The sequence below is a fragment of the Danio rerio genome, chromosome 21 (assembly GCF_052040795.2).
Source record: "Danio rerio strain M-AB ecotype USA chromosome 21, GRCz13ab, whole genome shotgun sequence".
NCBI lineage: Eukaryota > Metazoa > Chordata > Actinopteri > Cypriniformes > Danionidae > Danio > Danio rerio.
Window position 1 is genome coordinate 7354515 of NC_141041.1, and position 12819 is coordinate 7367333.

The following is a 12819-nucleotide window of genomic DNA, read 5'->3' on the forward strand; positions in this document are numbered from 1 at the left end:
CTTAAGATTCTTGCCAGAAGTAGTAGGTCATCCGGGAACTTCTCGCATACTGTTTTTAGCTGTTTTTACTATATAGTTTGGCATGCTGTCCCGGGAGAGAGCTCAAAAGGTCCCCGAGCATGCAGCTCCCCTCTCGCCCTGTAAACGGGAGGGAGTTTGAGCGCAGGTAGATCTCCCCCTTATTTAGAAGAGCTGATGGCAGATTATAATTGCTATGTAGAGATATACTGTTGGTTAAGAGCTCAACTATAGTGCTAATTTAGATTGATCAATTCACTTTAAGACACATGTTTTTGGACTGAGAGGAAAGGGGGGGGGGATGTAGTTAGGATGATTCTAAGGGCCCATACATTTAGGGGGGCCCCAGAGACATTATTGAGGGCTTTAATTTCATCTGCACCGTCTTATTTTTAGAAATATGGTTCATAAAAAAGATTTACTCTGTCAATTTTGTATATTATAATCTACGCTATATGTAGACAAATACGTACAAATAATATATATTTTTATCATTGTTACAGGTATTAAACATGCATCCTTATTATGTGTTTTAAAAAGTTTTACTGTAGGAAATGCATTTGTTTTACTTTACAGTTGTTGGAAGTTGTTGTTTTATAAGTGTGCTTAATATTATTATCATATGAAATATTTAAATAAAACCTAGCTATGGCAGTCAATTATAAATCCCATATTCTTTTTCATAGACGACAGAAATGAAGGATCCATCTATTAAATGCCTGCAAGCCCCATCATGGATAGAGAACAACATTCAATATTCTTTTTTTTTTTTGTCATGAAGTACAGTGAAAAAAGCAGCCCATACAGTCACATACTATACATTTAGGTGAGTGTAAAGGAGTTTAAAGAGGAGTGTAAATATCGCAGTTATGACGATAACTCATAACTCATAACTAAAGAAAGACATGTAGGTTGAGGCAATCTTTTTGTTCAGCTGCTTCTCATGAAGTGAAATTTACTGGTCTTTCACTGTGTAGAAATAACCGAGCCAAATCAATAAAGCTCCATCCATGCAGTCCACCTGCAGCTCACATTACACATCTGGCAACTCGCTCATCAAATAACCAACATCTGGCAACCCTATTAACTTCACAGCTGTGGCTAAGCTACCTTAAAGATTAGACATGGTAACCATTGTTTGCTGCCAAAATAACCTAGAAAGCTCAACTAGTGTTACTGTGTACAATTTATTAAGAATTAGGGACCTAGAAAGCTCAACTATTGTTACTGTGTTCAATTTATGTCAATTAGGAGCCTAGAAAGCTAAACTAGTGTTACTGTGTACAATTTATGTCAATTAGGCACATAGAAAGCTCAACTAGTGTTACTGTGTACAATTTATATGTCAATTAGGCACATATAAAGCTCAACTAGAGTTACTGTGTACAATTTATATGTCAATTAGGAGCCTAGAAAGCTCAACTAGTGTTACTTTGTACAATTTATATGTCAAATAGGCACATATAAAGCTCAACTAGTGTTACTGTGTACAATTTATATGTCAATTAGGAGCCTAGAAAGCTCAACTAGTGTTACCGTGTACAATTTATATGTCAATTAGGCACATAGAAAGCTCAACTAGTGTTACTTTGTACAATTTATATGTCAATTAGGCACATAGAAAGCTCAACTAGTGTTACTTTGTACAATTTATATGTCAATTAGGCACATAGAAAGCTCAACTAGTGTTACTTTGTACAATTTATATGTCAATTAGGCACATAGAAAGCTCAACTAGTGTTACTGTGTACAATTTATATGTCAATTAGGCACATATAAAGCTCAACTAGTGTTACTGTGTACAATTTATATGTCAATTAGGAGCCTAGAAAGCTCAACTAGTGTTACCGTGTACAATTTATATGTCAATTAGGCACATAGAAAGCTCAACTAGTGTTACCGTGTACAATTTATATGTCAATTAGGCACATAGAAAGCTCAACTAGTGTTACTTTGTACAATTTATATGTCAATTAGGCACATAGAAAGCTCAACTAGAGTTACTGTGTACAATTTATACGTCAATTAGGAGCCTAGAAAGCTCAATTAGTGTTACTGTGTACAATTTATATGTCAGTTAGGCACATAGAAAGCTCAACTAGTGTTACTGTGTACAATTTATATGTCAGTTAGGCACATAGAAAGCTCAACTAGTGTTACTGTGTACAATTTATATGTCAATTAGGAACCTAGAAACTTCGACTAGTGTTAATGTGTACAATTTATATGTAAATTAGGGCTGTGCAATATACAGATAATATTACAATAGTTGTTTTAACAATGTGCAAGATAACATTAAAAACAGGCATTATACAAATGTATAAGTGTCCATTTTATTCAATTTTCACTGCATCATCATCATCACACAATATGTTCGGAATATTTAATTTATATTTAAGTGCGTCCTCTCTGATCTGGTTGATTTGATTATTATTATTACATTTATTTTAAACCGTTGAATCCTCCATTCAGGGTTATTAAAGACGCATTGCGGTTCTGTGCACTTCACTTGTATTTAAATCTGATTATTAGCTAGCTATCAATACCCTGAGCGGAAGAATGCTTACTTCCCTTTTACTGTATCTGAGTGCTTTTGATAATCTGAGCACTCTGTGTTTGTCAGTGTGCTCGTCTAAATTTAGTTTTAACATTTGCAACCTGACTTTGTGGATTATCATACAACCTTTGATCTTTTATCATTATTGCATGCTCAAACTTGAGTCTTTTGCCATTGCTGTCAGTTTAGATGCACTCACTGTGTGTGTGTGTGTGTGTGTGTGTGTGTGTGTGTGTGTGTGTGTGTGTGTGTGTGTGTGTGTGTGTGTGTGTGTGTGTGGTTGAGGTTTGAGTGCCACTTAACATGAGAAGGTTTCTCTTCTCTCATCACACTCTGAACATTAACAGTCTATTTATGAAGACAGATAGAGACAGGGAAGTGTGTGTGTCTGTGTGTGTGTGTGTGTGTGTGTGTGTGTGTGTGTGTGAAATCAATCTAAGTGATCAATAACAATTTGTTAGTTTGCCATGGATGCAATTTGAGCCACATGATCTGACAGGATGAAATTAAAATATTTGAACCAATGTTAAAGTTAAGATCTTGTTCTCCAAAAGCCTTCAAGCATTGTTAATGAAACAAAACATTGTAATTTGGCATCCTGGCCAAATCTGCCCACTGGCCTTCATCCATCATGGCCACCTAAACGCTTTGAGTGCCCAGAAAAGCGCTATATAAAATGTAAGGAATTATTATTATTAGGGATGTAACGGTATCAGAATTCCACGGTACGGTAATACCTCGGTATGAATGTCACGGTACGGTATTTATTGAATCATTTACAGGAAAAAACAAAACTTATGAAAATACTCCAAAAAAGTGCCAAAAGTGTCAATGACATACAAATTAGCCATCTATCTGTAAGCTTTGAAACAGGAATTTCAATTTTAATAACAAAAAATTATTAAACCATGTAAAAAAAATAAAGTTTCAATTTAGTATTGTTGAAAACTCATGACATTCAACATTTAATCACAGTCAGCCCATCTACCCAGATGAGAGCTCTGCTAGTCGGACTTCTCATCAAGCATCTCCCGCTGGATCTAATCTCACTATATTTATTAAACGGGATATTTCATTTATCTTGTTGTCTTTATCTAACGACATATTCCCTGACTTTGGGCATTGGAATCTATTACTTGTTCTCAGGTAACGTGTTTTGGCTGAGCGCAAAGATAAGTTAATGATTAATGTAACCACGTACATTCTGTATATTGACTGATCGCTTGCCTTTATTTCCTATAATGTATAAACTTATTGTATGTTATACTTTTAAAATGGCCATTATCGATTCTTAAAACTGATACTCAGCAAAAGAGAGGCTGTGTTTCGTATTTTCACTGAAATTGAAAGGAGGCAGTTGTTATCGGCTCCGTTTTGTTATAAATATCCACACAGTGAAGATGACGCTCATCTTATGCAGCACGATGCCTCAACATGTCTGCTGTCTAAGTTGCTAATATTAAAATGAAAATAGGCAGTTCCTTAAATCATGTTTACATTTTATTGTTGAGAAAGTGAAACAACGAAGCCAGGGTGATGTGAAGGAAGTTATAAAGTACACTGTTCCCTTTGAAGATTTACCCGTGTCCTCGGTATAGTCTGCTTTTCCATATCAAACTGAGAAGAAGAGACTGCAGCCTTGATCAAACTTGCGAAGTCTGAACTTACACGGAGAGAATGCAGGACTTAACTGTGCGTGTTAGGCTACTTAATATTCAGGAAAAGCCCCAATCAGAGAGGCAAACGTCTGCAGCCCCGCCTCCGTTTTAGATGTCTCCGTTTTCCATCATCCACAATGAGACGGAGCAGCAGCGTTTCAAGAATGAAAACAGCCTCTCCAGCGTTTTCGAAACGCTCCGTTTTCGGCGCTCGAGAACTCCGGCGTAGTGTGGACGGTTGGCGTAACCGTAGCAAAACTTATGCGTTTTCAAACTAAAACGCATTAGTGTTAACGGGGCCTTAGAGTTTTCCAGCTCTTTTCATCCCCGCTTCTAGCAGCACACTCCATTTCCGCATTACTGGATCTGTAGCGACAACAGACCGCAAGGGATGATGGTCAAGCATGGGCTGATGGGTATTGTAGTTTTTGCTATCTCCCGTTCGCTTCATTCGCCTGAGCAAATTTTCTCAGAAGACCTATAGTTTTACCGAGTCATGCAACTTCGGTAATATCGAAAAAAATTAATATTGCGGTATGACGGTATTTACAATACCGTTACATCCCTAATTATTATTAATTATTATTATTATTATAAAAGTTACTGCAGAAAATGATTCGCTTTTCTACTTGACATTTAGCTTAATATGTTCCTTGAATTCATTTTCCATTCAGTTTTGATTGTCAGTTTCGTAAATAAGTAATTATTTATCATTAAAAGTATATGTTTAATGCAAGTTATACATTGCATTGACTTGTTTGAGCCTCGGGTCAGTTGGCGTGTAGTTTGTATGTTCTCCCCATGTTGGCGTGGGTTTCCTCTGGGTGCTCCAGTTTCCCCCACAGTGCTAAGATATTCGCTGTAGGTGAATTGGATTAACTAAATTAGGCATAGTGTATTTGTGTGAATGTGTGTATGGATGTTTTCCAGCACTGAGTTGCAGCTGGAAGGGCATCCGCTGCGTAAAACATATACTGGATAAGTTGGCAGTTCATTCTGCTGTGACGACACCTGATGAATAAAGAAACTAAGCCGAAGAAAAATTAATGTAAAATGCATTTCAGGAATCTTCTTGACACGGTGGTTTCAATTTACGCAGTTTTCATTTAGATTTGAATGTTTTAGTGGTGATGAAATTAATGCGCTAGATTATTATAATGAAAAAAAGCATTGTACTGGCACTATTTTCTTTTTCTAACCCAAGTATCATGGGTTGTCTCATTTTTAATAATGTACCAATAATTTTAATCCACATAAATAACTTTTATTTTAGATCATTTAAATAAAATAAATATATATTTTACTTTAAATACTTTTTTTTAGTTTAAGAAGCCACTTCTGACATTTTCAATTTTTCACAGAGATAACGTTAATGCTGTTTTAAGTCTGCCACTATACTGACACACAGGCATCCGTAGCTCCACCCTCTTTTGAAAAGAGATCAATCTCATTTGAATTTAAAGCGACAGTCACCAAATTGGATCACAGCCTAAAATGGCCAGTTTCGAAGAGTTATAAAACATTATTTGTGTGGGGTATTTTGAGCTGAAACTTCACCTACACACTCTAGGGACATCAGATACTTATTTTACTGCTTGTAAAAGGGAACATCACCCTTTTAAATAACTTTATTACATATTTTAAACAACAATAATACTTTATCATGGTTTACATTTCTCTTTAGTGTGCAGATTGACTTACATTTTAGGTTTGTGGCCCTGTATATACTGTACATGTTTGTTGCATTGCTTTTATTTGTTGATTTATTTTTTTTATGTAAAGCCTTGCAGCTGGAAGGGCATCCGCTGCGTAAAACATATGCTGGATAAGTTGGCGGTTCATTCCGCTGTGGCAACCCCAGATTATTAAAGTGACTTAATTGAAAAGAAAATGAATGAACGACTGAATGTAAAGCCTAACCAGGGACGAGGGGTGCAAATTAGCTTCATGTTATATGCCCTGTGTATGCAGCATTTGTTGTCTCCCTGTTAAATAAACAAACAAATATATAAAATCAAAATAATTTTGCTCCACCACTTGAACCACTTTTCCTCTGACATCATTAAGCCCTTATTTGTAGCCCCTCCCCTCAAACGGTCTTTTCTTAAAGAGGCGCTTTTCCACCATTCAATAAACCCTGAAATGAATACCTATTGAATATCCAGGTTCACTTGTAAATCTGCTGCGTGACGGAAGTGAACTGCGTTTCAAACAGCGCTTTTAAATTCTTCACCTTTTAATAGATCAGAACACATGTAGGAAGTTTCAAAGTGCCTGTGTGTTTGGCACATGAAGCTCTCTCTCCCTCTCCCTCTCTCTCTCTCTCTCTCTCTGTGTATGTGTGTGTGTGTGTCAGTGTAAGTGAATGTGTATCAGATTTCCGCTGGCACACATACCTCACATACTCTGTATACTTTCCCTGTCACTATTAAACACACACACACACACACACACACACACACACACACACACACACACACACACACACACACACACACACACACACACACACACACGCGCACACACACACACACTTGTACAGCTATCTTTATTGGAACTTCCCATAGACGTAATAATGTTTATACTGAACAGACTGTATATTCTATCCTCTACCCAAAACCTACCCCTAAATCAACTCACAGGAAACAATCTGCATTGTAACATTTTCAAAATACTTTATTCTGGGTGATTTATGAGCCGTTTTTTTTTCATAGGACCAAAAAATGTCCTGCGGGGACATTTCTGTACTTGTGGGGACATTTGGTTCCCACAATGTAAGGAATACAAGGCACGCACGCACGCACGCACGCACACACACACACACACACACACACACACACACACACACACACACACACACACACACACACACACACACAGAGACACATACACCTTGAGCATGTCACAGTTAAATAAACACACACGTATGTGCTCTGTGCTGGAACAGCTGTGTGTCTGTTTGTATTTCTGAAGGCTGGACAAACTCCTATAAAGATGTATTTTCAGAAGACAGACAGCAGCTAACTGAACTCTGACAGAACAAATCCTCCAAGTCTAGCCGCACGTTTAACAGTAAAGTCTGGGCACAGTTGCTATTCTGGCCAAGAACGTCCTGCTTAGACGGGAACAGACTGTTTGTTTTATTGACATTACATGGCCAATCAGTGGCGTTTGATTTGTTTTTATGTGCACCGCTGTTCAGTAGATTAGATTAATTACAATTTATTATGTTTCTGTGGGGGGTGCTTTTATTATGGTTAATAAACAGCTGAACTGGGAAATAATATTACAATTTAAATGTACATTAAAATATAATTCAGAAGTTTGTGGTAAGATTTAAAAAAAAGGAAAGGACATTTATTCATTAATTCATTTTCCTTTGGCTTAGTCCCTTATTTATAAGAGGTCGCCACAACGAAATGAACCGCCAACTATTATTACTACAGCCAGTTTAGTTCATCCAATTCCCCTATAGCGCATGTCTTTGGACTGTGGGGGAAAACTGGAGGCCTAGCCTGGGCTTGAACCAGACAGCTTCTTGCTGTTAGTTGACAGAGCTAACCACTGAGCCACTGTGCTGCCCAGGAAAATACATTTTAAATATAAACAAACATAAAGATACAGTGCTCAACATATACGAGTACACCCCTCAAATCTCTCATTTAGATTAGTATATTTTATAGAAGTCTTTGCAATAATATATTTGCGCGTGTACATTAGATTTGTCAGCCAAATCTGAAGTTGTCTAACAAAATAACTTATGATAACTGTCGAAAAACTAGTACACCTAAATGTATATGTTAGGGAAAATTATTAAATTAAACATTTTAAAGAGAAAAATCCAAGGGAAACAAAAAAAATGCATAAATGTTTGTTGATTTTGTAGTTTCAAATTTTTAACCTAATTTTTCACATAAATTTACATGTATTATCTTTCTATTTCTATGATTTTTGGTGACTAACATATTATTTTAATAAATATATCTGTCCAATAAATCAGTTTTGTTCAAATGCACCAAAATATATGACCTATATTGACTGAGAAATGAATAAAAATATTTATTTTCAAAATGGGGTGTACTCATTTATGTTGAGGACTGGGATGTTCTAAAAGCTTTCTATTAAATCTTCTTTCTGTTCATTCAACTATTCATTTTCTTTTGGCTTGGTCTCTATTTCAGAGGTCACCACAGCGGAGTGAACCGCCAACTATTCCAGCGTTTGATTTATGTAGCGAATGCCCTTCCAGCTCCAACTCGCACTGTAAACCCCAACAGTCAACTCTATCAAATGAAATGAGTCTAGTTAACTCAAAATTGACAAAGTTAATAATATTTGTTTGATAAGAGTTTTGAACTCAGTGTTGAAGGTAAAGAGTTAATTACATGCCTTATTGTTTCAGCTTAAATGGAGTAAGTTCACAGTACTCATATTGACTAGTTTTTAACTCAAATGGTTTGTAGCAGTCGGTTTCCTCAAACGGTTTGAGTTGTCTTAACTGATTGGGTTTTACAGTACTCAGTTGGTTTGAGTTCTCTTCATTTATTGGGTTTTACAGTGCTCAAATACTCAGTTTACTTAAATGGATTAAGTTCACAGCACTCTTTAGTATTAGTTTATGGAACTTAAATGGTTTGTTGCAATCGGTTTCCAAAAATGGTTTGAGGTACCTTAACTGTTTTGGGTTTTACAGTGCTGTGCTGGGAAACACCCATACACTCTCATTCACACACACACTAAGGGCAATTACGTTTATTAATTTGACCTATAGCGCATGTGTTTGGACTGTAGAGGAAACCAGAGCACCCCGGCACATTTCTGTATGGAGTGTTGCAGACTTCACATAGAAATGCCAACTGACCCAGCTGGGACTCGAACCAGCGACCTTCTTGCTGTGAGGCAACAGTGCTAACCACCAAACCACCACCCTCTTTCTGTTAATTTCCTGCAAAATATTAAGCCTTGATAACCTTGATAATAATAATTTTGCCTTTAAATGTATCTAAAAACAGGAACATTATTAGCAATTTAATAATATTACTGCTAATATTTGGTAATAACGTTAATAAAGCATTACTGGTTGTAATGTTTCTAATTCTTGATCACATTAAACATCTCAGCGAGCATAAGACACTTCTTTTATGAAACACAATCTGAAACTATTGTCCAGTGGTGTATTTTGTTCATGCCACGTCTCCTGGTTTCATTTCTGAGTTTCATTACCTGTGAAGGTCTCGGTTTTGAGATCCTCAGAGCTGAAGTCTGGACTCATACAGTATTATGCAACATCATAAAACAGGATCAGTCGTCTGGAGAACAAAATGGATGAAAGCTGGAAATATAACAATGAGTGCGACTGAACATTGTGTTTGTGTTGCACAAATCAGTCTGGGGACTGAGCTTTGAAGGTGTGTGTGTGTGTGTCTGTATATATGTGTATGTATGTATGCATTTGTATATGTGTGTGTGTGTGTAAGTGTGTGTTTGGATGAAAGTGTATTCTTTATGCAACTTTGCAATGTTTGTGTGTTTCTTTTGAGCCGTTAATCGGCTTAATAACAAAAACGGCATAAAGCAAAGTTCACCATTCACCTAATCTCCCGGTGCATGATGGGTAATCGCACACATTCCACAGTGGCTCAGAACTGAAGCTCATTTCTTTTCATTCTGGTCAACATTTTAGACACTTTGTTTTTCTCTCCGTCATAGAAAAGTGTTCTTGTTGCTTCTCTATCCGTACCATTAGCTGTGGATTTCACTCATGATGATGCACGAAGAGCTGTTTGATTTCTTGAACAGACGGCGGTCGGTGGGTTCGCTCCGCTGGTTCCTAGAGGAGCCCGACCCGCCGTCCGCTGTTCCTCTGACCCCCTTACAGGAGTATCTGCAGAGGCTGCTGGAGATGAAGATGCTCAGCAGTGTGAGTAAAGTCACCTTCAGCGACTCATACGCATAGTACATTTGCCGTAGTATAAAGCTTTTTAAATGGTTTGGAATACTTGATTCTGATTGGTCAGTTGCAGTTTTATATAGTCTTTCACTTTTTTGCGTGGTTAATATGGCTGCATGATACTGGAAAAATCTAGCTCTGCAATTATTTTGTTATTCTGCCATATATATTAAGATAAGATTACAATTTCACCACATGACTTGACCATCTCTATTTAGAAAGAATGAATACATTTAATAATTACATGTTATATAACACTTAACACTTAATAATTGTGGTGTTTCAAATCATTTTAAATAGCAAAAGTAAGTTTTTGAGTGAAGAAAAAGTAAAAATAAATAAAGTGTTTTATGGTTTTCTGAAGAGTTTAACAGTATTCATGTACAGTAATGGAGTAATCACGTGTAAAAAGTGCAAAGTCTTTGCTGTAATAATAATTTAATCAAATTAATTGTTATCAAAATTACAAACAGTATAATTTCTTCTGCAGATCTTGTGAGGTGACCAGAGCTGCACGATTCTGGCTAAAATGAGAATCACGATTTTTTTATTTTGCTTTTAAATAAAGATCACGATTTTCTCATGATTCGGTAGATGTAAAATAAAGGTATGGTAAAAACAAACATATGGTGAATTATACCTTATAAATACAGTATGTGACTCATTCAACATCATTTGGAGGTGTCAATGTCACTGAGCAACGTATGTGAAACAATGAAAAGACTCGCGCCTTTTCTTCTCTCCTGAACTTGAAAATATGATTGGCAGAATCGTATAAATGCTGGATTAAGATCGTCTAGGGGTCGAATCGAGATCGCGATCTTTTAACGATTAATTGTGCAGCTTTAGAGGTGACTATTGCGAATGATCACATTTCGATATCAATGCTGAAATGTTATATTGTGCAGCCCCAATGGTTCACTTTTGTTTCAGTCCAGACTACTGTAGCATTGTGTCTTGCCAAGTGTTGTCTCATTTTTTTATTTGATAATAAAAAAAGACGTTTTTCCATATTCAAACCCAAGAGATTTTACCGGGCGTCAAGCAGAAGAGTGCAAAATCACTCCTTGACGTTAGATGATATTGCAATGATAGTTTTGCGCTTGAGCGCCTCCAAGTGCTGTTTACTGTAACTTCAGCAGCTCCGTGCATGTGAACAAAAGTGCCAATCTGATTGGTGGAGAAGGTTTTGATGCGGCATGTCAAAACAAAAAAAACGAGCATGAGGCGTTTTTTTTTTTAAATGACGCTTTTGCGCCTGGCGTTTTGCGTGTTGGTGTTCATGATCACATTGACGCCCGTTATTTTGTCGTGAGGCGTTAAACGTTGAGGAAAAACACGAGCAAAAAAATGTCTGGGCCTTTATTCATTTTAAAACTTTAGGCCCATGTCCACACTAATACATTCTGGTTTAAAAACGCATATTTTTCCCCTTCTGTTCACATTCAGATGCATTTTTAGGAAACAAAAGTGTATCTTTTTAAAACCGCTGTCTAAAGTGGATCAATTTGAAAATGGCGTTTTGACATTGCAGTGTGGACTGTGAAAATGGAGGCTTTCAGAAACGATGACACATTTTAATCATGTAGCACAGTCATGTGACCAATTCAGCATTCAATATGGTGGACGACATTGTACTGTTTTGGATGCTGTCCGTTTTGAAAGCATTATTAAAAATTAATGTCATTTTGTACATGCTCCATTTCGCCTCTCTTTAAGGGACATAATGTTTTCTGGGAGCTGTTGTTTTTTTTCCCGACATTTTGCCACGATAATTCAAAGAGATGGAAAGTAAATAAATGCCAGATTGATATGTTGCAGGTGAAATTGAACAAACACATGAACAAAAGCATTTTCACTCATTTTAGTGTGGATGACCTTTTTTTGTGTAGGTATATCCTCAGTCTGCCAAGTAGGCACTGGATGTCAATATGACGTCAGATTGATGTTGTGCCACAATGTTGTGTGGTGGTTGCATTTTGTTTGGAAATGAAAATTGGGTTGACGTCAGAACTCAACATCTAGATGGTGTCAATGTCCAACATCCATCCGAAAATCAACATCTAATGATGTTACAGCTTGATGTTGTGTGGATGTTACAACTATGACGTCTATCAGATGTTGAATTGTGATTGCTATTTGGTTGTTATCATACCTGACGAATAAATGTCTGTGTTTGACGTCAATATGACATTGGTTTACGATGTTGGCTCGAAGTTGGATTTTGGCCACAACCTAAAATCAACCAAATATCAACATTATTTGACGTCATTATTGGAGATCAAAACAACGTTGTTCTTAGACACTGGCTAGAGGTTGAATTTTGGGCACCTGACATCACAACCTAAATCTAACATAATATCAATTTCTTATGATGTTGTGTACCTGCTGTGTAGTTACAGAGGAGTTACAAAATCCCAAAAAGAATGGATAACAATGTATATAGAAATAATGTTAATAAAATTCTATTTCTTCAACAAAACACTTCTAAATTCTAAATCTCTTTAATCAGTTCCATGAATTTAATGTTTCATATTTAATATAATAAAAATAACATTTGTTTTGTATTAATTTTAAGTTAAATTTATATAAAGGAATGAATTGGATTTGATGTTGGTAAAATTAGTTAATAGTTT

General features: G+C 36.4%; 1 protein-coding gene and 1 long non-coding RNA gene across 20 annotated transcripts in view; one reads left to right on the forward strand and one right to left on the reverse strand.

The window, feature by feature from the left end:
- The window catches only part of fnbp1b (formin binding protein 1b), a 174279-nt gene that overhangs the window by 36757 nt on the left and 124703 nt on the right, over positions 1 to 12819 (forward strand). The window lies entirely within an intron of this gene.
- Positions 1656 to 8377, reverse strand: LOC147838740 (uncharacterized). Its single transcript, XR_015519991.1, has 3 exons — positions 7060 to 8377; positions 2208 to 2773; positions 1656 to 1843 (listed from the first exon to the last, which is right to left on the reverse strand). It is a non-coding gene; the product is annotated as an uncharacterized LOC147838740 (long non-coding RNA).